The sequence below is a fragment of the Delphinus delphis genome, chromosome X (assembly GCF_949987515.2).
Source record: "Delphinus delphis chromosome X, mDelDel1.2, whole genome shotgun sequence".
Taxonomy (NCBI): Eukaryota; Metazoa; Chordata; class Mammalia; order Artiodactyla; family Delphinidae; genus Delphinus; species Delphinus delphis.
Window position 1 is genome coordinate 117029053 of NC_082704.1, and position 26846 is coordinate 117055898.

Below are 26846 nucleotides of genomic sequence, written 5' to 3' on the forward strand. Positions count from 1 at the left end.
GGAGGAGGAGAAACCAAAGAAACCAAAGGAGAGCCTGTGTGGAGACGGAGAACAGAATGTGTGTGTATCGTTTGGGGATGGCTGCAGCCCCGATGGTGTGGAGGGCTCGTGGGAAGCTGGAGGGAAGGGGTGGACCAGATGATAAGTGCTTTTAAAGACTCTGCTAAGAAGTTTGATCTTCAGCTGGTGGCCAATGACAGGCTAGTTAAAGTTTTCAAGAATGAGAGACACGCTCAGATGTGCTTGGAGGACCAGCACAGTGCATGGTGTGGGACAGACTGGTGCCAAGATGCCAGCCATAAGCCAGTGGTAATGAGTCAGGGAGGAGGTGGCGGTGCATCAGTGGTGACAGGGGCAGTTGGCCTGGAGAAGTGGGGACAGAAGCAAGAGACCTTTAGGAGGCAGAATCTACAGGGCCTCCTGGCTACTGATTGGAGAAAGTGGACGTGAAGGCAGTCAAGGACCACAGGGATGTCTAGCCCGGGAAAACTGAGCGGAAGGAGACACTGCTACTCTGCTCACGGAATTCAGGAGGGGCGGGAGGGAAGGGAGTGAGCGAGGTCAGCAGGAGGCACGTTAAGGTTGAGAGCCCCACAGGATAGTGAGGAGAACAGAGGCAGCCGACGTGCTCATCGCTTCTGTTCCTTGTGGTCCTGGAATCCATTACTCTGTTCCAAGTCAAAACCTGTCCCAGAGTACTGTGGGTTAAGACCCTGTGGATCTGACCTTCCACCAGTGGAAACAATAATTGAGGTCCAGAAAGGGTGGCATGAAGTCCATGTCGCCTATTATGGCCAAACTCCCCTTTTCTTGCTTCCCCTTTCATTCATTTGTTCTAGTAATTCTTGTCCCTTCTCCTTCCTGCCTCCAGAGCCTCACTGGCGCCCCCTGGCGGTTAGACGCACTAGGATCTGCCAGTCCGACAGGCACACTGAGCGTCATGAGAGCTGTTCCACCTTACTTGTCCTCCTTCTTGTCATTTACATTGAGGTCATTTCCACATCGAAGTCTTCATTAGCACCCCAGGGCCTATGACAGAAAATCCAAACTGTTTGGCTTCTAAGATCTGAAGCTACACTATCGCCCCCTCCCCATCCTCCTCTGAGCCCTTCTACCAGCCAGTCCTGGCAAGGGGGCCACGTCCTACCTCTGTTCTTTATGTATGTATTTACACTATTTCCTTAACTTGAATACTGGGAGCTTTCATTTTTTAACTTTTAGACATCTTTGCTATTGTTCTAGGTCTACCTCAATTACCTCCTTTGAGAAACCTTTCCTTTCTTTTGCTTTTGTTGTAGAGTTTATAATTGACTTGCCAAATCCACTTATTTGTGATTCTTGCCTTATTCTGTGTTCTCATACTATTTTATTCACATTCCTACATGCAGCTATTTGTGCCTTACACAACTGAAACTTCCTGGAGGGCATAGATGATAGTTTATTCGTTTTTGCATTTCTCATGGCCCATGAATATTTGATTGTTTAATAAAACTGAAATAACTAATCCTGGGAATTCCCTAGTGGTCCAGTAGTTAGGACTCCACGCTTCTACTGCAGGAGGCACGGGTTCGATCCCTGGTTGGGGAACTAAGAGCCTGCAAGTTATGTGGTGCGGCCAGAAAAAAACTGATATGACTAGTAATCCTAATCATAACCCAGAGTACTAAGGTTGAGAGTGTTGGGATAGAGAACTGTCTTGAGGTACATTACTTCACTTGTCATTTCTAGCCAGAGAAACACAACTTTCCAGACCTATCATCAGGAACAATACCTGGCCCGGCAGGTGAGAGGGGTACGGCCATGTAGGCCTATGGGGAGTGGCAGGGGAGTAGCTCTGGTGGGGAAAGCACAAGAGAGCATTGGTTAGGACAGAGCACAGGTGACAAGGCCAGAACTGAGGGACATGGCCCTACAGGAGGGATAGAGCCCAAAGGGCCAATTCTTTTTCTCTTCCACAGTATCTTATCTCTCCCACTAAGCTTTCTTTTCACCTCAATGCTCTATTTTCTCCCATGATCCTCAGCTCTTTCCTACAGTTCCCTGTTGCATCCCAAGATCCTCCACTCTATCCCACCACCCTCCATTCTCTCCCATCGATTCCTTCTTTCCTACAATCCTGTTATTTCCCACAATTCCGCATCTCTCCCACAATTCTGTTATCTCCCATAACCCCCCACATCTCCCACAATTCTCCATTCTCTCCCATAATTTACCATCTCAACTACAATCCTGTTCTTTCCAATTCTCTCTTCTCTTCCAGGATTTCCCATGTCCCATAACTCCTATCTCACCCACCACTCTCTCTTCACTCCCACAATTACTCCTTCTTTCACGAAATTACTCATTCTCTCTGCAAATTTACTATTGTATCCCACAATTCTCTCACATTCCTCCATCTCTCCAACAATCCTCCATTCTCTCCCACAATTCTCCATACTCTCCCACAATCTCATCTCCCATAATTCCCTACACTGTACCACAATCCACTTGTCTCCCACAATTCCCTGTATGGTCCCACAATCCCCTGGGTCTCCCACAATCCTTTCATCTCCCACAATTCACTGCACTGTCCCACAATTCCATTTCTCTCCCACAATCCCCACTTCTTTCCCACAATTCCCTGTGTTGCCCACAGTTCTCCCTTCTCTCCCACAATTCTATTTCTCTCCCATAAGCCTCTGTTGCCTTCCATAATTCTCAGGTTTTTTCACACAATGTCTACTATCCCCAAAGTCTTGGTACTATCTAACAATTCTCTATTCTCTCACATAAGTCACTGTTCTCTCCCAGATATCTCCATTTCTCCCACAATTCCAGTTCTATCCCAGATTTTGCCATTCTCTCCCATAATTCCTTTCTCTCCTAGTACTTTCCTTTCATTCTGACAATTACCCTTACTTTTATAAAATTACCCATTTTCTCTCCAAATTTCCTATTTTTCCCCACAAGTCTTTCTCTCTTATAATCCTCACTTCTCTCCCAAATACGCCATTTTGTCTCACAATACTCAGTTCTTTCCCACAACTCCGTCTCTCCCATGATTCCCTGTCTCTCTCACAATTCCTGTCTTTCCCATAATTCCTTCTCTACCACAATTCCATTCTTTCCCACAATCCTCCATTCTCTCCCACAATTCCTCTTCTCTCCCACAATCCTCCATTCCCTCCCACAATTACTTGTCTCTCCCACAATCTTCTCTCTCATAGTCCTGCACTGTCTCCCACAATTCCCTGTGCTTCCCACAAGCCTCTTGTCTCCCACAATTCTCTGCACTGTGGCACAATTCTGTCCTTTCCCACAATCCTGTTTTCTCCCAGAATCCTTTCCTCCCCCACCATTCGCTGTTCTTCCCCCAGGACCCTATGTCTTCACAATTCCTTATCCTGCTCCACATTTCTCCCACAATTCCCCATCTTTCCACAAATTCTTTGCCACAATTACCTCTCCCTCAGTTCCCCCCTTACTCCCACAATTATGTCTTTAAATATATATTTATCTTGCCTGCCTATGAGTTTTCTTAACTTTAAAGTATTTCTTATTACGTGTTTATCATATATATCAGTGTTCATCAAAATGTGTCCCATCAGCAATGGCCAGTTCACACACTGTGGTCCACCTGCTGGTCACATTTATCAGAGCATTTTCCCAGAGTGCAGCCCTCACTGATCACTACTGGACAATTCACTGAATCCTTTATGCCTTCAATGTCTGATTACTGACTGCTTCAGTGACTGTCCATTTATACACTGGGAACTGAGTGATAGAGGGCAGTGCCACCCATCCAACCTGAGATACACTTGTACTAGAATGTGAAACTAGTATATGATTAAGCACAGTGTTTAACAGAGAAGACATTTTTTCACAGCAAAAATTTCTTGGTAAAAGAATAACGTGTTATTTTCCTTTCTTGGGCATTGTTGAGTGGCTTTGACTCTTTTTGGCCTTCAGCATTAAATGCTACTGTCCTTAAGTTAGTGGCAGCTAGTTAATATTAACGTAAGTGCCTTTCTCTCCCATGTATTTTTGGTGAGAAAATTTAATTAATTCAGGGAAATAATAAATATATGAACACCATTAACGGGCAACCTTTGCTCTAAAGCAATGACTCTTAACCAGGGATGATGATCATGACCCCCCGGGGATATGTGGCAATGTCTGGAAATATTTTTAATTGGCACAGCTGGGAAGGGGACACATTACTGGTATCTAGGGGGTAGAGGTCAGGGATGCTGTTCAACATCCTACAGTAGACAGGACAGTCCCCACAATAATTATCCAGGCCTTAATTCTATTTAAAATGTCAATAGGGCCTGCTCTAAAGGAAAGGGGGTTTCATTATTCATTTATTTATTTATTTTTGGCTGTGTTGGGTCTTTGTTGCTGCATGCGGGCTTACTCTAGTTGCAGCGAGCGGGGGCTACTCTTTGTTGCGGTGTGCGGGCTTCTCATTGCGGTGGCTTCTCTTGTTGCGGAGCACAGGCTCTAGGCAGGCGGGCTTCAATAGTTGTGGCACATGGGCTTAGTTGCTCTGCGGCATGTGGGATCTTCCCGGACCAGGGATCGAACCCGTGTCCCCTGCATTGGCAGGTGGATTCTTATCCATTGCGCCACCAGGGAAGCCCAGGAAGGGGTTTTTAAAGGCTACAATTAACTCAATCTATGTTTATCTAATGTCTACCATATGCCAGGTACCACATCAGGTATTGGACTCAGCCAGCCCTCCCTACTAAATGACAAAAATTGCTGTTGATGCAGATGCTAAAGCAAAGTTCCCCACAATCCTCAAAAACTTGGAAATGAGAAATGTTACCATTTGAGAACTAAACTTCAAAATACATAAATAATAAATTAGATCAGAGACATGCAAACACTCCTTATAGTGGCAAAAAGACTCCTAGGCTGAAGAGAAAGAGCTAGAAAAGATGACCACCTACAGAGAAAGAGGGTGGCCATCAGAAAAAAGGTTAGTCATCCAAAGCAGCGATGAAAATAAGATGATGAACAAGGAAAAGACCCAAAAGAGGCAGGTACAGAGAAAGACTAACAAATTCACATTATTTAAGTAACAAATAATTACTATATGCCCAGTAAGTACCTTACAGAGGCTATATCATGGGATCCTCACAAAAATTCTATGTTACTATTTTAAGAAACAGTTCTTTCTGGAAAGGAGACCATAGCAGAATCCATGCACGCACTGGCTAGAAGAGACAGGCTTCCTTCAGACAAACAAAATAACCCTTTCCTGATGGGCATGCCCAGAACTACAAAAACCTGAGGCAATTACACAGTCAACTGATAGCATTCACAACCTTTAGTCTGATTCCAGCCTCACCAAAGTAGCCTTTTGAAAATTTGGTTTCTCCTGTAGATTCCTTGCGAGGGAACAGTGAGCAGGTCAAGGTGACATAAACCTCCACAAACCTCGAGTTGACTCAAGAGTTCTCATTACGCTTTTATAAACTGGAAGCCTGATTATAAGTTAACTTATCACATAGCTCAATTACAGGGAAAGAAGGTATTGCTATGAAAATGAGTATTCCGGTCTGTTTGAGAATTGTATTTCTTTCTCAAGGTAGATTCATACATTGCCATTTCGAAAGAAACTTACATATATGATCTCTGTGTGTTTACATAAAAAAATAAAATATGTAAATTGACACTTCAATTCTATGAACTTCCTTAATAGGATTCCATCCTTGAGAGGCCAATTTATGCTCAGTAGGACAACAAACTCTGATTCTCAGACTAAGCGTTTGAAGACCAGTTCCTTGATCAGGTCTATCACCTGGCCTTCTGAATTCACTTATTCATCAAACAGGTATTTACCAGGGACTGCACTGAGAAGTGAGGATACAGGAATAACTAGGGTGACATGGTCCTTGCTCTGGTAGAGGTACCCTCTTCAGTTGGGGAGGCCCCAGTTTTACCACTGACCTTTTGCAAAATAAATCAAACACATTTCTAAAAAGATCATATGCCATCTAGTAAAATCCCTGTGACATATGCACATCACATACGGAGTAACATCTTGGTCAAATACATTTTATTTAACTACTACTTACCATGCATAAGAAGAACCTGTGTGTGTGTGTGTGTATGTATGTATGTTTACAGCTATGGGCTTTTGGACACATTTTTCTAAAGTGTTTAATTACTTTTTTACTTTTTATTGAAGTATAGTTGATTTACAATGTTGTGTTAATTTAAGGTGTACAGCAAAGTGATTCAGTTATACATATATATGTTATATTCAGCTTAGATAGATACTCTTCTTTCAGATTCTTTCCCCTTATAGGTTATTACAGGATATTGAGTATGGTTCCCAGTGCTATACAGTAGGTCCTTGTTGTTTATCTATTTTACATATAGTAGTGTGTGTATGTTACTCCCAACCTCCTAATTTATCCCTCCCCCCACCCTCTTTCCCCTTTGGTAACCATAAGTTTGTTTTTGAAGTCTGAAAGTCTGTTTCTGTTTTGTAAATAAGTTCATTTGTATCATATTTTAGATTCCACTTAGATCACTTATGATATAAATGATACCATATAATATTTGTCTTTCTCTGTCTGACTTACTTCACTTAGTATGATAATCTCTAGATCCATCCATGTTGCTGCAAATGGCATTATTTCATTCTTTTTTACGGCTGAGTACTAGTCCACTGTACATATGCACCACATCTTCTTTATCCATTTATCTGTCGATGGGCATTTAGGTTGCTTCCAGGTCCTGGCTACTGATATTCATATACTGTTTCAAATATTTTCTGTGATGAACAAACTTAATTACTTAGATCTCATGGTTCACTGTCTAACTCCTGTTGGGCTTCAGATCCACGGCCCTCATTGGTGTACAGCTTTTGCTGCCATGAAATGCTACAAGCTTTTCAAAAGAACATTTTATTTCATCATGTGGAGCAATAGCCTTCAAACCTTATTCTAAGCGACCTCAAAGTTCTGGGAATGCCCTTCAGGGCCACCTGGGCAAACCAGTGGCCTTCCTCAACCCCACCATAACTCCTTGCAACAGAACAATCTGGTAATATCTTCGTTGAAAAACAGATTCTAGGACATGAAGGAAAGAAGAAAGAGAGGAAAGGGATCTGTAAACACTGATACAGAGTGTAAACTTCTGGAGTTCAGAGGACTATGTGTTATGCTGTTTCAGAACCTAATTGCCACCTTAGGCCAGTGAGTCCCCAGTAACTACTCCCGGACTGGTGAGTCTACTCTTTCTCCAAGCATACTGCATTGCTCCATGGGCCCCTCTACTATTCTTAGTCAAAGATACCTTTGATGAAAATGAAATTTACTGACAAGTACATAAAACATTTCAACTTTAGGTATAGAGAAAAAGCTAGGTTTGTAAAATAATTCCCATGTTAAGTAATACAATAGCATGCAACTGAAGGACCAAAGTAGAAATATTTAATTTGTAGCACAATCAATACTAAAATATTACATAAGATTATAAAAAACACTGCCACATGCATTCTAAACCCGAAAATACTTAAAAATCACAACAGTTGACTTGCACTAAATTCAAGCAAAATTAGCAAATATTAATTCCAAAGTCTGTGACGTTGGCTTATGCAATAAAAGGCAGTCAATCTTCATTTATTAGTCTTTCTTGCTTTATAACAGTGGCCACCCACTACAACAAGGAAAATTTAACGAAAGGCAATGACCAAATGAAAGGTAGAAAGAATCCAGTGTTTCCGTATCAAAATGGACAGTGACAGCACAAGAGAATTAAGATATAATTCTTTCTTGCTATTTCAAAGAATGGAACAATTTGCCTATTTATTCTCTGCTGTTGGATTTCAAATCATTGCCCTTCTCTAGGCAATAATTTACATTGCATACCAACTGCAACCCTGCAAATGGACTCCACTGAAACACTAAATCTCTTTGCCAGATCTGATCTATTTCTGCTACATAATTCTTAGTATCCTTCTCCCCAGCCCAGCATCCCACACCACTATATTCTTAATATTGTAAGCTGCTAGCATTAGCCTTCTAGCTGCAAACTCGTGGAAGCACATACTTGAATCAGCTAAAATTAGAGTTGAAATTTTCGTAACAACAGACCACAGTCACTAGGCATGAACAACCTGCTAGGAGAGAACAGTTACAGTTACTATCAAACTTTCATTTTAAAAATCCATATCCCATGTCTCATATAAGAATATTAGGATGTGTATGTGTGTCTGTGTTGTATGCTCCCAAATATCAAAATCCATTATATGTGGATTCCTTGAAGAGACTCAACTTTTGGCTCAGTTTTCTCAACTAGACTCCAATACACTAAAATGACTGAGATCATTCAGTATTTTCTCGAGTATATATCAAGAGACTGCACAACCTGGGAAGTGTGGTTTGATTACAATAATGCATATGGAAAAGTTGTTATTTAACTCGGCATATTCAGTTTGAGAAACACTGAATCAGATATGGGAAGACCCTAGTTCAAGTATCATACCTCAACTGTTTTGAGCGTTATCACGAACACACCAGCTAATGACTACATTTGTTCCCTCAATTTCAAACTGGGGATGAAAAGAATTACCTTATATTGTCCTAAATCTAAGTCAAATAATAACCACGCAAGTGCTTTACAGTGGAAAGAAATATACAAGTACAAAACATTTCTTCTACCACCACTTTGTGGGTCAGGCCCTGAATTCATTGTCGAAACATTGTTAAAACAATAACAAAATTGACAACACTGCTGTATGCCACCAACGCCACCAATAATAATAATAATAAAAAATAGAACTTATTTGTTATTTACTATGGCCCAGGGAATGGTCTAAGCACTTCGTACATATTAAGTGTCACAACAACACTTTTGGGTTGGTATTACCCAATTTACAAAGAAACAAACTGAGAAGCCTAAAGGATAAGTGGCTCAAAGTTGTAAGCTGGCATGTTATTCACCGGGAAGGGAATAATACAGTGAGGGAAACAAATATATGACAGTGTGAGACAGAAAAGTGCCACAATGTAACTGAAGAAGGAGACACTTGATCATTTTGTGTTTTCCAGCCAGAAATATACGAGTGATAATGAGAGTCAGTTTTCAGAAAAAGCCAAGGACAGAAAGGTAGGAAATGGCATGGCCTGGTTACGAAAACGATGAGACTTTCAGTGTGGCTGCAAAGTCACAAAACAGTACAAACAGGAAAAACAGCAAAAGCAGGAAAAACAGTAGAAACAAGTGGGCGAGAGTGTGTCAAGGGTAGAGTAGAAGGCTAGAGGGACCCATTGGAACCAGGGGGCAAAACGTGAGGAGTAAAAAGTAGCCCCGACATCTAGGAGCCGGCAGATACCCACAGCTGGGCCTTGGTGTTCTCCTGTCGACCAGGAACAATTCCACAGAACATCAACATCAGACAAAGCCACTCTGTGACCACAGTGGTTCAAGACAAACACAAGACCACTCTATAATTACACCTGCATTCAGATGAAACAAGAACACTGTCCAAACCATAGAAATGGCCGAACGTCACTCTAGCTTGGCTCATGTGAGTGACTGCTGCTTCTTTACTAAATAATTTTAGCTTCAATTTATTCTTCCCCCTCATAGATAAGATTCAGAGATCCGATGTGTTAATCCGCTCTATACTCAGAGAATAGCCTCTACTTCTGAAGCATCCCAACCACAGCAAAGTCCTGCTTCTCGAACACTCCCCAAATCACCTGACACTAGTTCCTAAGTAGGAAGCTTCCCTGGTGGTCCAGTGGTAAAGAATCCGCCTTCCAATGCAGGGCACACGGGGTCGATCCCTGGTCGGGGAACTAAGATCCCACATGCCACAGGGCAACTAAGCTAGCGAGCCACAACTACTGAGCTCGCGCACCTCAATGAGAGAGCCCACGTGCTCTGGAGCCCGCGCCCACAACTAGAGGGAGAGAACCCACACGCCACAACTAGGGAGAAGCCCGCGCACCGCAACCAAAGAGCCTGCGCACCTCAACAAAGATCCTGCATGCCGCAACTAAGACCCGACGCAGATAAAAAAATAAATTAATTAATTAAGAAAGAAAGGGAAAAAAAGACTAAGCAGGAAGCAACAACCCCTAGTAGAGAGAACAGAGATAAGACTAAGGCATGAGTACCATTAGGACGAAAGGAAACCAAACTCGAGGCAAAAGTCCAAGGTAGAACTAAGAAGTGACTTGTGCCTGAGCGAGGGAGGGAGAGAATTGGCAATGAGAATGACTGTGATTTCTATTGGGCAAACTGAGCAAACTTTGCTACCACTGAGAGAAGCAATAATAAAAGTTGGCAATTGTAAAGTTGATATTGCTATAAGATATCCATGTAGAAAATGTCATGTATCTACATGGAAAGATCTGGAGACTGAGGGAGAAGCCAGGGCCAAAGATTCAAGAGTAATTAGCATATAAATGACACTTAAAGCCAGGAGGATTTAAGATCATCCTGGGATAGAATGTACTGTGAGGCCCTGAAGGAAGCCAAGAACAATTCTTGGGGAATCACAAGGTTTGATGGGAATAGAACAGCCAGCAAAGAATGATAAGACGAATCAAAGAAATATAAGAAAAATTAAGATAAACCAAAGAACTAGAAATCAAAGAGAAAGAAAGATTTGAAAAGTAAAACGGGTATCAAGAAATGTTACAAAGTAGTTCAAGGAAGATGAAGATCAAACACTGGCCTTTGGATTTGACAATTAAAGCCTCCTAGGGGAACTACTGAAAAGAGAGAGAGTAGCAAGGAGTACAGGGAAGATAAACGTCTTCTGGGATTTTTTTTAAACCAAGGGGCAATTTGAGATGCTAATTGACCCTGGTGATATAGCCAGGGAGCAGGAAAGATTATATATGCGAGAAGAGAAGTGATAATTAAAGTCACGAGGTAGAGGAAGGAATCCAGGGCTTTGGAAGGGATGGCATCAAAAGAAGGAAGCTCTCTCTTCTTCCAAAAATCAAGCCATAACAAAGGAGTCCATCCTGAGGTGTTTAGGGAACGTTTTGAATATTACCTCTACTTCTCTGTGAAATATAAGTTCATCTATTTGTACGTATGTGTGTAGTGGGTGGTAGAAATTGGAATGGGGAATATCAAAAAGGATGATATTAAACAGAGCAATATACAGGTACACATACATCTTGCTAGCTCCACCATGTAACTATGTTTTCAAACAACTTGACTGATAGAAATATAGTATATGGGTACTACATAACATTAAGAAAAATCTTGTGCCTGTACTTCTCATTATTGCCTTTTCCAAAAGTGCCATATATGTGAAATGTTTTACTGCTCCTAAAAGGAATACTCGTCAATATGTACAAGTGTCTTTCCTGCTCATTTGAAAAGCAATGACAAAGTAAGATACTACCAGCACGGTACTTACATTATTAGCCACGTTGAAAATTTCATTCCCACTTAGACGGGAGAAAGTGAGGCTTGGTGAATTTAATCAATGGTTAATACTTGGTGAACTGGCAAAGCCACAAATGAAGCACATGGTTTTTTGATTTCATAACCTGGTCTCTTTCGTCTACGTTTGGGCACCATAAACAACAGAAAGCTATCACCAGAGTCCTCCTTGGAGTGAGGATCAGATTAATTTAGTCAGGTAGTAAATTCTTCATCACCTCTGCTCCTATACAACATGAAGCAAGTATCTGATATCTCTATCTTGCTGATGCGAACACAGAAATCTACTTAATTTCTCTGAGGGAGGAACTGCTTTCTGGTGACTACAACAGGCAACCTCCAGGTCTGGGCCTTTCCCAGGCTGCTGTGGGGGAGAGAACCATGAACTTGGAGGACCATGGCTACTGAAGATGGTTGCCTCTGGATAAAGTTCCTTCTCTGTTTAAAAACAGAATTCCTGTTCTGCCAGTGTCCTTGTCCCCATGGTGAGCCACAGCCACCTCCCCACCTCTGCAGGAGACCCTCCAACACTAGCAGAAACTCCATCTTTCTTTGGATGACTAGTCACCGTCCTTTCCAGGAATGATCCTATAAAAGAGAAAATACTCAAAGAAAAGAAACCAGGAAGTTGGAAATGTAGAGACGATATCTCAGGAAGAATAATAGAAGAGTCTTTGGTCAAAAGCACACCATGTGGTTGGTCAGGTCTTGGTGTTCTGGCCAGGTGTCAGACCTAAGCCTCTCAGGTGGGAGAGCCGAGTTCAGGAAATTGGTCCACCAGAGACCTCGGGGCCCCACGTAATATCAATCGGCAAGAGCTGTCCCAGAGATCGCCGTCTCAATGCTAAGACCCAGCTCCACTCAAGGACCAGCAAGCTGCAGTGCTGGACACCCTATGCCAAACAAGTAGCAAGACAGGAACACATCCCACCCATTAGCATAGAGGCTGCCTAAAATCATACTAAGTTCACAGACACCCCAAAAAACACCACCGGAAGCGGTCCTGCCCCCCAGAAAGACAAGATCCAGCTTCATCCACCAGAACACAAGCACCAGTCCCCTCCACCAGGAAGCCTACAAAATGCACTGAACCAACCTTACCCACTGGGGGCAGACACCAAAAACAACGGGAACTATGAACCCGCAACTGTGAAAAGGAGACCCTCAAACACAGTAAGTTAAGCAAAATGAGAAGACAGAGAAATACGCAGCAGATGAAGGAGCAAGGTAAAAACCCACCAGACCAAACAAATGAAGAGGAAATAGGCAGTCTACCTGAAAAAGAATTCAGAGTAATGATAGTAAAGATGACCCAAAATCTTGTAAATAGAATGGACAAAATACGAGAAACGTTTAACAAGGACCTAGAAGAACTAAAGAGCAAACAAACAGTGATGAACAACACAATAAATGAAATTAAAAATTCTCTAGAAGGAATCAATAGCAGAATAACTGAGGCAGAAGAACGGATAAGTGATCTGGAAGATAAAATAGTAGAAATAACTACTGCAGAGCAGAATAAAGAAAAAAGAATGAAAACAATTGAGGACAGTCTCAGAGACCTCTGGGACAACATTAAATACACCAACATTCGAATTATAGGGGTCCCAGAAGAAGAAAGGAAAAAGAAAGGGTCTGAGAAAATATTTGAAGAGATTATAGTTGAAAACTTCCCTAGTAGGGGAAAGGAAAGAGTCAGTCAAGTCCAGGAAGCACAAAGAGCCCCATACAGGCTAAATCCAAAGAGAAACATGCCAAGACACATATTAATCAAACTATCAAAAATTAAGTACAAAGAAAAAACACTAAAAGCAGCAGGGGAAAAGCAACAAATAACACACAAGGGAATACCCATAAGGTTAACAGCTGATCTTTCAGCAGAAACTCTGCAAGCCAGAAGGGTATGGCAGGACATATTTAAGGTGACGAAAGGGAAAAACCTACAACCAAGATTACTCTACCCAGCAAGGATCTCATTCAGATTCGACGGAGAAATTAAAACCTTTACAGACAAGCAAAAGCTAAGAGAATTCAGCACCACCAAACCAGCTTTACAACAAATGCTAAAGGAACTTCTCTAGGCAGGAAACACAAGAGAAAGAAAAGACCTACAATAACAAACCCAAAACAATTAAGAAAATGGTAAGAGGAACATACATATCGATAACTACCTTAAATGTAAATGGATTAAATGCTCCAACCAAAAGACACAGACTGGCTGAATGGATACAAAAACAAGACCCGTATATATGCTGTCTACAAGAGACCCACTTCAGACCTAGGGACACATACAGACTGAAAGTGAGGGGATGGAAAAAGGTATTCCATGCACATGGAAATCAAAAGAAAGCTGGAGTAGCAATTCTCATATCAGAGAAAATAGCCTTTAAAATAAAGACTATTACAAGAGACAAAGAAAGACACTGCATAATGATCAAGGGATCAATCCAAGAAGAAGATATAACAATTGTAAATATTTATGCGACCAACATAGGAGCACCTCAATACATAAGGCAAATACTAACAGCCATAAAAGGGGAAATCGACAGTACCACAATCATAGTAGGGGACTATAACACCCCACTTTCACCAATGGACAGATCATCCAAAATGAAAATAAATAAGGAAACACAAGCTTTAAATGATACATTAAACAAGATGGACTTAATCGATATTTATAGGACATTCCATCCAAAAACAACAGAATACACATTCTTCTCAAGTGCTCATGGAACATTCTCCAGGACAGATCATATCTTGGGTCACAAATCAAGCCTTGGTAAATTTAAGGAAATTGAAATCATATCAAGTATCTTTTCCAACCACGACACTATGAGACTAGATATCAGTTACAGGGAAAAAAACTGTAAAAAATACAAACACGTGGAGGCTAAACAATACATGACTAAATAACCAAGAGATCACTGAAGAAATCAAAAAGGAAATCAAAAACTACCTCAAAACAAGTGACAATGAAAACATGACAACCCAAAACCTATGGGATGCAGCAAAAGCAGTTCTAAGAGGGAATTTATAGCAATACAATCCTACCTCAAGAAACAAGAAAACTCTCAAATAAACAACCTTACCCTACAATTAGAGAAAGAAGAACAAAAAAACCCCACCAAAGTTAGCAGAAGGAAAGAAATCATAAAAATCAGATCAGAAATAAATGAAAAAGAAATGAAGGAAACAATAGCAAAGATCAATAAAACTAAAAGGTGGTTCTTTGAGAAGATAAACAAAATTGATAAACCATAAGCCAGACTCATCAAGAAAAAAAGGGAGAAGACTCAAATCAATAGAATGAGAAACGAAAAAGGAGACGTAACAGCTGACACTGCAGAAATACAAAGGATCATGAGAGATTACTACTAGCAACTATACTACAAAGCTACAGTAATCAAGACAGTATGGTACTGGCACAAAAACAGAAATATAGATCAACGGAACAGGATAGAAAGCCCAGAGATAAACCCACGCACATATGGTCACCTTATCTTTGATAAAGGAGGCAAGAATATACAATGGAGAAAGGACAGCCTCTTCAATAAGTTGTACTGGGAAAACTGGACAGCTACATATAAAAGAATGAAATTAGAACACTCCCTAACACCATATGCAAAAATAAACTCAAAATGGATTAAAGACCTAAATGTAAGGCCAGACACTGGAAAACTCTTAGAGGAAAACATAGGCAGAACACTCTGTGACATAAATCACAGTAAGATCCTTTTTGACCCATCTCCTAGAGAAAGGGAAATAAAAACAAAAATAAACAAATGGGACCTAATGAAACTTAAAAGGTTTTTCACAGCAAAGGAAATCATAAACAAGATGAAAAGACAACCCCTCAGAATGGGAGAAATATTTGCAAACCAAGCAACGGACAAAGGATTAATTTCCAAAATATACAAGCAGCTCATACCGCTCAATATGAAAAAAACAAACAGCCCAATCCAAAAATGGGCATAAGACCTAAATAGACATTTCTCCAAAGAAGATATATAGATTGCCAACAAACACATGAAAGGATGCTCAACATCATTAATCATTAGAGAAATGCAAATCAAAACTACAATGAGGTATCACCTCACACTGGTCAGAATGGCCATCATGAAAAAATCTGCAAACAGTAAATGCCGGAGAGGGTGCAGAGAAAAGGGAACCCTCTTGCACTATTGGTAGGAATGTAAATTGATACAGCCACTATGGAGAACAGTATGGAGGTTCCTTAAAAAACTAAAAGTAGAACTACTATATGACCCAACAATCACACTACTGGGCATATACCCTGAGAAAACCATAATTCAAAAAGAGTCATGTACCACAATGTTCACTGCAGCTCTATTTACAACAGCCAGGACATGGGAGCAACCTAAGTGCCTATCAACAGATGAAGGGATAAAGAAGATGTGGTACATCTATACAATGGAATATTACTCAGCCATAAAAGGAAACTAAATTGAGTTATTTGTAATGAGGTGGATGGACCTAGAGTCTGTCATACAGAGTGAAGTAAGTCAGAAAGAGGAAAACAAATACCATATGGAAAAACACATATATATGGAATCTAAAAAAAAAAAAAGGTTCTGAAGAACCTAGGGGTAGGACAGGAATAAAGACTCAGATGTAGAGAATGGACTTGAGGACATAGGGAGGGGGAACGATAAGCTGGGATGAAGTGAGAGAGTGGCATGGACATATATACACTACCAAACGTAAAACAGACAGCTAGTGGGAAGCAGCCGCATAGCACAGGGAGATCAGCTCGGTGCTCTGTGACCACCTAGAGGGGTGGGATAGGGAGGGTGGGAGGGAGGGAGATGCAAGAGGGAAGAGATATGGGGATATATGTATACGTATAGCTGATTCACTGTGTTATACAGCAGAAACTAACACACCATTGTAAAGCAATTATACTCCAATAAAGATGTTAAAATTAAACAACAACAACAAAAAAAAAACGAAAAAAAACCCCCAAAACACAACTGCCCCCATACATATGGCAGTGTTGACTCTGGCCTCCTCACCCTACACTACCCAAATGAATGGTGGGCCTTCCTCACCAGGATCCCGGTGTGCAGATACCTTTGAGACCCCTCTTGGGAAATGCTGTATTTATCTGGGTGTCATGGTGGGTCTGGGCCTAAGGCTCCCACACCTGCAAGAAGGCATTGGACTTGCTCAGTATTAACCTGAGCCTTCTCATGGGCTGAGGATTTTCTTCTGCATCCGCACCAACATTTGAAGCCATGCACTGAAGGCTTGGAAGCCATTGTGAGCTGGGTCAGAAATACCCTTCACCTCTAAGTCCTCATCTAAGGAGACTCACCGTACACCCCAAATATTCCAAAACAACAAAAAAGGCAAGACTGGCAAGTACCTAGAGTATTACTTTCCAATAGAAATTCCAGCAAGGATGGAAATGTTCTAGCTGCATTATCCAGTACGATGGTCATTAGCTACGTGTGATTTTAAGCACTGGGATGTGGCTAGTGCAACAGAGGAACTCAATTTTTAATTTTATTGAGTGTTATTAATTAAAATATCATTTCAATAGCTAGCTACATGTGGGCTACTAACTACTGTATTGGACTACATAGGTCTAGAGATTCGAATACAATGTAAACATAAAAAGATTCAATTCCGGGCTTCCCTGGTGGTGCAGTGGTTGAGAGCCTGTGTGCCGATGCAGGGGACGCGGGTTTGTGCCCCGGTCCGGGAGGGTCCCACGTGCCGCGGAGCGGCTGGGCCCATGAGCCATGGCCTCTGGCCCTGCGCGTCCGGAGCCTGTGCTCCACAGCGGGAGAGGCCACAGCAGTGAGAGGCCCACGTACCGAAAAAAAAAAAAAGAAAGATTCAATTCCAAGCAATGCCATTTGCAGCAAGATGGATGGACCTAGAGATGATCACACTAAGTGAAGTAAGTCAGACAAAGACAAATACCATACGATATCACTTACATGTGGAATCTAAAATATGACACAAATGAACTTATCTACAAAACAGAAACAGATAATAGACTTAGAAAACAAGCTTATGGTTACCAAAGGGGAAAGGGTGGTGAGGGATACACTACCGAGTTTGGGATTAACAAATACACTACTATATATAAAATAGATACACAACAAGGACCTACTGTATAGCACAGGGAACCATATTCAGTATCTTGTAATATCCTGTAATGGAAAAGAACCTGGAAAAGAATATATACGCATATACTTTTATATACGTATAACTGAATCACTTTGCTGTACACTGAAACTAACACAACATTGTAAATCAACTATATTTCAACTAAAAATAAAATAAAATATATTTTTTAAAAGATTCAATTCCAGTGACATATAGGAGGAGTGCAAGGCAAATAAGAAACAGGTCAGAAACCAATGGCAAAACGCCAAGACTAACATATTTTAAACCCTTTCTGGTAAGGCTGGATTTTGAAAATCAGACCGAAGAAGAGGAAGAAAGGAACTGAGGTGAGGAGAAGGTAAACAAATGCAAAGAATAGAGACACCATGGGTATGAAGAGGCATGGAAGGGAAGACCCAGGAAAAAAAAAGAGGAAAAACAATGAGGTATAAACCACTGACTCTCTCCCGCACAATTCAGTTGCTCAGAAAACCATGGAAATAAATGGACAACAATATAAAAATATTCATCATTTTTTTCACTCATGCTAACTCTGTGCTATATCAGCTCCTTTCCCAACACACCTGCAAGGCAGGACCCATTATTAGCTCTACTATATACACAGCCAGAGAGACACTGTTCTCTTGACCCCAAAGTCAGAAACCAGGCACCATGCTGAACATCCACGTGCCTGTGCCTCACCTAAGTTTCAGAGCCAAATTTGTATATGTGTGAAGAAAAGTGTTTAATAAATAATGAATGATCAATGCACTCGTTTTATGGTTTATTTATTTATTTATTTATTTATTTTGGCTGTGTTGGGTCTTAGTTGTGGCATGCGGGATCTTCACTGAGGCATGCAAGATCTGTTGTTGCAGTGCGCAGGCTCTGTGTCGTGGCATGCAGGCTTCTCTCTAGTTGCAGCGGTACACGGGCTTCTCTCTAGTTGTGGCGTGCAGGTTTTCTCTCTTCAGTTGTGGTGTGCAGGCTCCAGGGCGTGTGGGCTCTGTACTTGTGGCATGTGGGGTCCAGGGCACGCGCGCTCTGTAGTTTGTGGCATGTGGGCTCTCTCATTGAGGCGCGTGAGCTCAGTAGTTGTGGCGCGCAGGCTTAGTTGCCCCGCGGCATATGGGATCTTAGTTCCCCGACCAGGGATCGAACCCGTGTCCTTTGCATTGGAAGGCGGATTCTTTACCACTGGACCACCAGGGAAGTCCCAACGCACTCTTTTTAAAAGGAGGAACAAATAGTGTTACTACTCAATTCTGTTAGCAACTAACACTTTTTCCAAGCCAAATGATACAGTATAACATATTCTATCTCGCATCACAGCACATTCATCACCAAGAGAAGGCTGGCCTGGCATGAATTGAAGATGCTATGTCTTGGCAGAGAAAAATTCTAAAGGAATAAGGCAAGAAAATTCAGCCCAAAATTGAAATGATAGGATGAATTTGGAAAGTAAGAAGTATAATTTTTCCAACGCAGTAGAGCTTTCTCATTTCTTCCTTTGGGTACCACTGGGAACTTAAATTGTATATCTCTATACTATCACAGTCATCTAAGATAGGCGCACCAAAACCCCATCATGATGCTCAAGCACTAGCACCATGAAACAGTTTGGGTGGAGATACTACTCGGGGAACATAGGGAGTGTCTGGCGACAGAAGGAGTAAGGGGAAGGGGCAGTCAGGTAACCCGCCCGGCACCCAGGGTACCTTGCAGAAGCAATGTTTTATATAAAACAAAGATTCCCAACTAGGGGCTCCTACTTCAAAGGGAGCCAGTAACCAGAATGAGGGGCAGTTCATGAGTTCATGTTGAGGCCCATACTGTATTTCCCCAAAGTTTCAAGAACCAACACTAACATACAACAACACTAACATACACTAACATTGAGGGGCTTTTAAAAGGGGTGATCTATAACCAGATAAATGTGAAATGCTGAAGAACATCTTGAATAGATTTACGGGCTCAAGTACTTATCAGAAACTTTATGTGAGTCATGTGAGTGTTTCCCACACTAGTTCTCCATAGGTTTTTAAATTCTCTCTGAAAACCTGTTATTACAGCTCCTGGAACTGCAGGGTAACTCAAAACACAGTGTCGGGAAATGTGCGGTGGTATAATGAACTGCAAAAGGTAGTTCTTGAGCTATCTAGATGAGAAAGGTTACTTATCATCTGTTTCCATTCAAACAGAGATTTCCAGAATTTCTTAAATTTATGTTAAGGAAATATCAAGAACAAGAGTCCCTAATATTATAGTCCACAAATATTATACGTGACCTTATGGGCCCGCCTAGGGTGTTATTCTTTGCTTCTTTGGGCCAGTCTGGGAAATGAATGCGATACCAAATACCAGCAAAGGGAAAAAGGGAAATCATTCACATAGTTACAGAGGAATTCAATGTCTCTTATATGTTAATTAGTCTCTTAGGCAACTCAAATTCTGAAAACGCAACTGAAACAAAATGTTTACTAGAGAAAATGATAGTTCTACTAAAACCTCATTAATTAAGAGCTCACCAATTTAGCATGTGTCATCCGTGGACCTTGTCGGAGCTGAAATTTATCTCTGCATCAGGAAGAGTGTGCTCATCAGTTTAATGGCACAAACGAGATTTTTGAAGACACGCTTAATTTGCCCACGAGAACAAACTGATCTCAAGAACTTGAAAAACACTCACTTAGAAGTAATGACGGAATTGATTGCAAATCATTCCCATCTTTTCATTAAAGCAGGCGCGCCCACTTGGTTCTCTACTTGGCCTCCCTAAACACTGGATTCTCACAGCAACAGATGGAACATTGCAAGGGCAGCGTTGCCACCAGCAGAATCAAGATTTGAAAGTCCAAGCGTTCTTCTCTGTGGGGGTCTGTGACTTAAGATTTTGCTCTTGGGAAACCACAAAGCCAATAGTAGTAAACAAGCTGTGCATACAGCATAGACCCAACACTGTCTAATGGAACTTTTTACAGCAATGGATATGTTCTATATCTGCAGTGTCCAATAGGGAGCCCCTGGCCACATGTGGCTATTGAAATGTGGTCAGCGAAGCTGAGGAACTGAGTTTTTGATTGTGATCAATTTTAATTAGCTAAATTTCAATTTTAATAGCCACCTGCGGCTAATTGGCTTCGTACCGAACAGCACCATTAAAGACACTGACCTATTTGGAGATTTCTAGACCCGCACTGTAGACTTGTCTTAATGACAGGCATCTATTTGCCTTGTGGTACTTTGGTATAGTTTATGTGGCCAAGCGGTCAAGCTCAGAGCAAGCTGTTGTAGACCCTAAAGGTAACTCAAACAAGGTTGCCCCCCTCTCCTCATAGGTGATTCTAATTTCCTTGGTTTGGCAGATGGCAAATTGATGCTGTGATCACTATATGGGTGTTCTCCTGAGCCCCCCCAAGCCCAGTTCCAGGACAGTTCAAATGCCCATAAGCATTCAAAATAATACAACTGGATTTGCTAAGGTTAGTTTTTGCTTCAGGCTTTGGTGTGAGTTGCCATGTGCCACATGATGCTTCCATTGGGCCCAAGGCGCTTTTGACTCTGTACATCCCTTCACCCATAAAAAAATATTAAAAGTTTTATTTTACAACTACACTGGTAGAAAGACATCAATTATATTAATATTATACATTAAACCATTTCATTTCATCTAAAAGTTCAGTTTTTTTCTTCAGTGTTTAAAAGAATGAAAATGACTGCGGTCCTTAGCTCTGTGCCTGCCTGATGGGGAAGCAAGAGCTGGCTTCCTGCCCTGAGCCCCACACCTGGGCCTGCACCTCCAGTTTTTGAAGATCTGTAACTTCCTACGGGCGCTTTGGCAGGCAGCAAGGAACATCTGTGGGTCAGGAGAGGGTGAGGGGCTTCACAAAGGGAGAAATATCAGATATAGTCAGGCCAGGCATAAATTCCAAGTTGGTAAAAACTGAGTTCATTTGTTTTAAAAATACTGAGAATCCCAATTAAAGGATAGCATAGCGATCCCCTGGGCCTCTTAACCTATGATCATATCTGTATCAATGGTCCATTAATACCCGATTCCCAGGTAACAGATACATATTAGTCATACTATAGAATTTGTGGGGACTTCCCTGGTGGCGCAGTGGTCAAGAATCCTCCTGCCAATGCAGGGGACACGGGTTTGAGCCCTGGTCCGGGAAGATCCCACATGCCGCGGAGCAACTAAGCCCGTGTGTCACAACAACCGAGCCTGCGCTCTAGAGCCCACGAACCACAACTACTGAGCCCACGTGCCACAACTACTGAAGCCCATGCACCTAGAGCCTGTGCTCCGCAACAAAGAGAAGCCACTGCAATGAGAAGCCCGCGCACTGCAACAAAGAGTAGCCCCCGCTCGCCACAACTAGAGAAAGTCCGCGCGCAGCAATGAAGACCCAACGCAGCCAAAAATAAAATAAAATAAATAGATTTTTAAAAAAGAAAAGAATTCCTGGATAGATAAAGGGTTGGTATAGAGAGAAACTCAGATCAAGGTCATGGGCTTTGGAATCTCATTAACTCAGATTCAAATCCTGGGTCTACTGCTAACTCTGTGACCTTAGGAATGTTACTTAACATCTTTGAACCCCAATTTTCTAGTAACCCACTGAAAAAATTAATAGCTACCTCACCAGATTGGGATGGCAATTAAATAAGATAACATCTGCCAAGCACAATGTCTTTCACAGAATAAATCCCATTCCTGGTAATAAAATTAACAAAATAAAAGGCTGCTGGACTGGAAGAGTTTTTTTTTTTTTTTAAATATTCAACTGGCTTCGAATTCTTAGCTTTGAAAATGTGATTCATGATGATCATGGCAGATTTTGTCTTCTTTGGTATAGTCCCTTGGTTTGGGAAATGAAATTCCCGAAGAAAGAAAATTGTACTTCACCCTAACTTTTTTTTTTTTTTTTTTTTTTTTTGCGGTACACGGGCCTCTCACCGCCGTGGCCTCTCCCGTTGCGGAGCACAGGCTCCGGATGCGCAGGCTCAGCGGCCATGGCTCACGGGCCCAGCCGCTCCGCGGTATATGGGATCTTCCCGGACTGGGCCACGAACCCGCGTCCCCTGCATCGGCAGGCGGACTCCCAACCACTGAGCCACCAGGGAAGCCCCACCCTAACTTTATGTGGAACTTTCTACTGAGAAGAGAAGTTGGCCTCCCATCACCCAAACTTCCCTGCCACCCGGGCTGGACGAAGCAGCATTCACCACGGAAAGGAAGAGAGAGGCAGCTGCCGGCTTTCTGTTTTGCCTTGTTTTGTTTGTTTGCTTTTTCCCTAATAATGCTTGGGGCTTCTTTGTTTGTTTGCTTGCTTTCTTCAAGGAATGGAAGACAGAAGCTAGGAAAATACTGGTATGACTTGAGAGAGAGGACCCTCAGGGAACAGCATCAGGGCGTAGCATCCTCTTAGGGAAAGGAGGCAGAAACCGGAAAGCAGATGGACTCATCATCAGAGACACAGAAGCCAATGACAATGAGAGGATGACGATGACAGTGACTCTGGTGATGGCAGTGTCAGCAGCCCCGAAAGTCTGCTATGTGTGTCTCCACTTTGAGGTGGACAGACAGAAACATAGAGATGTGTCTCTTGTCTGAAGTCACAGGTAGTTTAAGTGGGAAAGCTATGACCTGCGGAAAGAAGACCCTAGACGGGGGCTCCAAATGTCCTGGTCAGTAGCATGGGAGGGTTCCCCCTATCAGCAGCCTGATGGATGTGCTCCCCCTACAATGTTGGGGCTTCAAGGTTTGTGAGCAGTCACCATCCCCATGCCTCCTCTGGCTCCGAGGAAGCAAGTCAACTTCTGCATTAACTCTCTTGACTGAACAGCAGGCCATGAACATTTACCAGAAGGGGGAGCCCTGACTGCCAGGGAATGGCACAGGGGTTCTTTCAGGTTCCAGGAGGTGTTCAAGACCAAAGAACTGAAGCCCAAACCCCTCCTTCCCTGACCACTCCTTTTAAGAAATCACCCGCACCTCCACCTCCAAGCCACTTCCGGTTCAATATTTATACTAGAGATGTGTTCCCTTGGACAGCTTTGCTTTTATCTTCTCTTCAACTTCGTTTTCGTATCTTTTTTTTAAAGGAGTTTTACTGAATATGAAGCACTGGTAGCAGAAGCTTAGACTAGAAGCCTGACTATTCAGGTTATTTTTTACTGCAAGGCTGTGTGCTCACGTGTCTGCGATTCAAGGGGAGATGCGTACGTGTGCGCGTGCATGCTAAATCATGAAGCAACAGGGTGCCCCGGGTACGGTATGTTTTACATCTGCAATCTTGTTTCATCTGCCAGACAACCCTATGAGCTAAGTCATGTTGTCATCCCCATTTCATAAATGGGGAAACTGAGGCACAGAGAGCAGTCTGGTTCTGGTCAGAGTCTGTGGTCTTGGTCATCCCACTCTTCTGCAGACTCCCCAGCCTGCACAGAGAAGCATGCCACCTCTGCACCTGGGAAGCTCTTGGAGCAAAGGGTGAGGATGGTTGATTCCCCAGGATGTTGAGATTCAGAGCAGTGAAATCCCTGGGTATGTTGGACCAGGCATGGGGTGAGCTGGGACCTCATATGGAAGAGAAGAGGGCTGCGAAAAGGAACACATTTGTCAGAGGAGATGCAAGGCAAGAAGTCCCCTGTCTCAGCCCCGAGGGAACTCGCCTCCATTGGCTTAAAGGAACTGTCAGGAATGGCTAACACGAGCCCATCCAAGGTGGTCTTTAAGAAAGAAAGAACAAAGTCAGTCTCTTTGAAAACCTAAAAATCACTGTGATCCCTAAAAGGAGACAGCCTTCTGTGCTTGAAAGAGAGCAGCAAAAGCGCCCAGGCCAGTGGGAAGGTGGCAAATGTTGCACTGCCATGAGCCAGGGTGGCAGCAGCGCGGTGGCTGTACAAGTGATGGTAGACGAGAAGATTGGGCCCACCAGGAAGAATGCTGGACCCATCCCTGGGCACTGCTGGGAAGAGAAGGAATTTGCACAGCAAAGACTTGGGACTCTGAATGTTATCCTGGGGGCACTCAGAGCCCAAGACCGACGTGCGTGCCTTGGCACCAAACACAACTGACTCCTGAGCAAGGGCAGATGTCTCAGGCTGGGTTCCTCAGAAGCAGACCCCAAGGCAAAGATTTGGATGAAAACAGTTTATCTGGGAAATAATTCTAGGAAGCTCTGATGGAGAGAGTGGGGAAATGAGACAGGAAAGGGAAGGCAATAAAAGGAATGTTGATAAATAAGTGACTACTGCAGGCAACTGGAGCTCAGTCCTGCTGGGGATCCCTGGGAGACCCTGTAGAGCAAGCCTCAGAGATGGTCCACCTGAGGAAGGAGGGAGCTGGGGTATTTACCCTCCAACTCCTGTCTGTCATGTCAACTCCCCCGCACTTTTCCTGCCCCATGGAAGATCAGAACAGAGACAGCTATCACGCAGTGAACCCCAGGTGCTTATAACAGGAAGCCCTCAATGTGTCCAGGCACAGTGAACATCCAGGGGTTTTGTGCAGAGCCCTAAAAACATTTGCTACCCCAAGTCCTCTGGGTGATATAAAAATCAAGGCCTCCTAAAGCCCCCTCATAGCCTCCATTTCAGCTCCAATCAGAGATGAGCGTCTTTCCTTCCTCCGAATTTTCCCTTTTGGATTTAAGCTACAGGCTAGATCCATTGATGAGCTTTTCGGAGATTTTAGAACTAGATTTGGAAATGATGCCTTTGACTCTGTCTTCCTGGCTGCATGTGGACAAAGCTTTTTGGATTGAATGGGCTTAATAAATGAGTGATGGCTAGAATCTGCTTTGCTCCAGTATCAAAACAAATGGGGACGTCAGTTGGGAAAAGAATATATTCAGAGAACAGGTGGCTGGGAGCACCTATGACCGGCTGTAGCAACTGAAATGGGTGAAACTCAAATAGGGGCTGGAAAAAAACAATCAATCCCTGGCGTTTCCTATCAAAAAGCAGGCTTGGTACTTTTTAGGACTTTTTTGTTAACGTTGAACCCTGACCTTTAGGTGGGAAAAAAATTATTAAGAAAAGGCACTCACCACCTTCCTGGAAGAATGGACTCTTTTGAGACCGGTGAGTCAAGGAAAAGAGTGGCCTTGGACTTGAGATCTATGCAGTGCCCTCACCCAGATTTCAAATTAGAAAACAAAAAGTGAGACTCCACATTTCACAAGGAGGTCTGACTTCAGGGACACTTACTCCGTTATTTCTTGCAATTCCTAATACTAGCTGGATCAGACATAAGTGAGACTAATTAGAATAGGAAATACCATAGTAGAAATTCAGAAACTGTCCTCTTTTAAACCTTAGTCTAAAGCTTGACATCTTTGTTCAATAGCCCCAGGTAGCTATTGAGCTCATATAACAAACGTGGTATGTCCAAATAGAGATGTGCCTTAACTGTACAGTTACAAAGACTTACTTTTAAAAAATGTAAAGTGTATTAATGATACTTTCTTTATTGATGAAATGTTGAGATGATCATGCTTTGAGTCTACTGGGTAAGTAAAATATGTTACTAAAGTTAATTTCACCATTTTATAACTTTTTAAAATATGGCTACTAGAAAATTTTTAATTCTTATCTCATTTCTATTGGACAGTGCTACTTTATATAAAAAGGACTTAAAACAGATTTTTTGTGAAATAAATCTCCTATATTTTAGATAACCACCAAACTGTTTTATCTTGCCACTTTCCAGCCCCTTGCTGTAGGAAGGGACAAGGTTTTTGGGATCCAAGTTATAGGGCTGGAGATTGATCCTGACTCATAATGTCTTGGTCGCAAGAAGGGGAAATTGTCCATCTGGAGACCCAAGTTGGCTCCCAAACTCACACTGAAGTCTTGACACATCGCTGCCCCTTCTGGATCCAAGTTGTAAAGTGAGAAGTTGAGCTAAACTGATCTCCAAAATCACCCTAATACTATCAATTAATCTTCCTCAAAGGTCCTTGCCACTCCCGATTCAAAATTCTTCATGGCTTCCCACTACCCACTCAACAAAAGGGAAGATTCCACCTAGCCCTGCTGGCGTTCCACGGTGGGGTCTCCTTTCCCACATTTTCTGCATTACTGTCACAGGAAGCTGGCCTCATGCCTTTCCCTCTTCCGTGCTTTGCAGCAAGTCCTCTGCTTGAAATCCCGATTCGTTGCGTCCCCACACCTTCAAATGTCACCCATCAATCAAAAGCACACTGAAATGTTACCTTTGCTGTGAGAGCTCGTATTTCCCCAGCTGGCAGTAAACTTAGCTCTTCTGGGTTTCTTTAACAGCG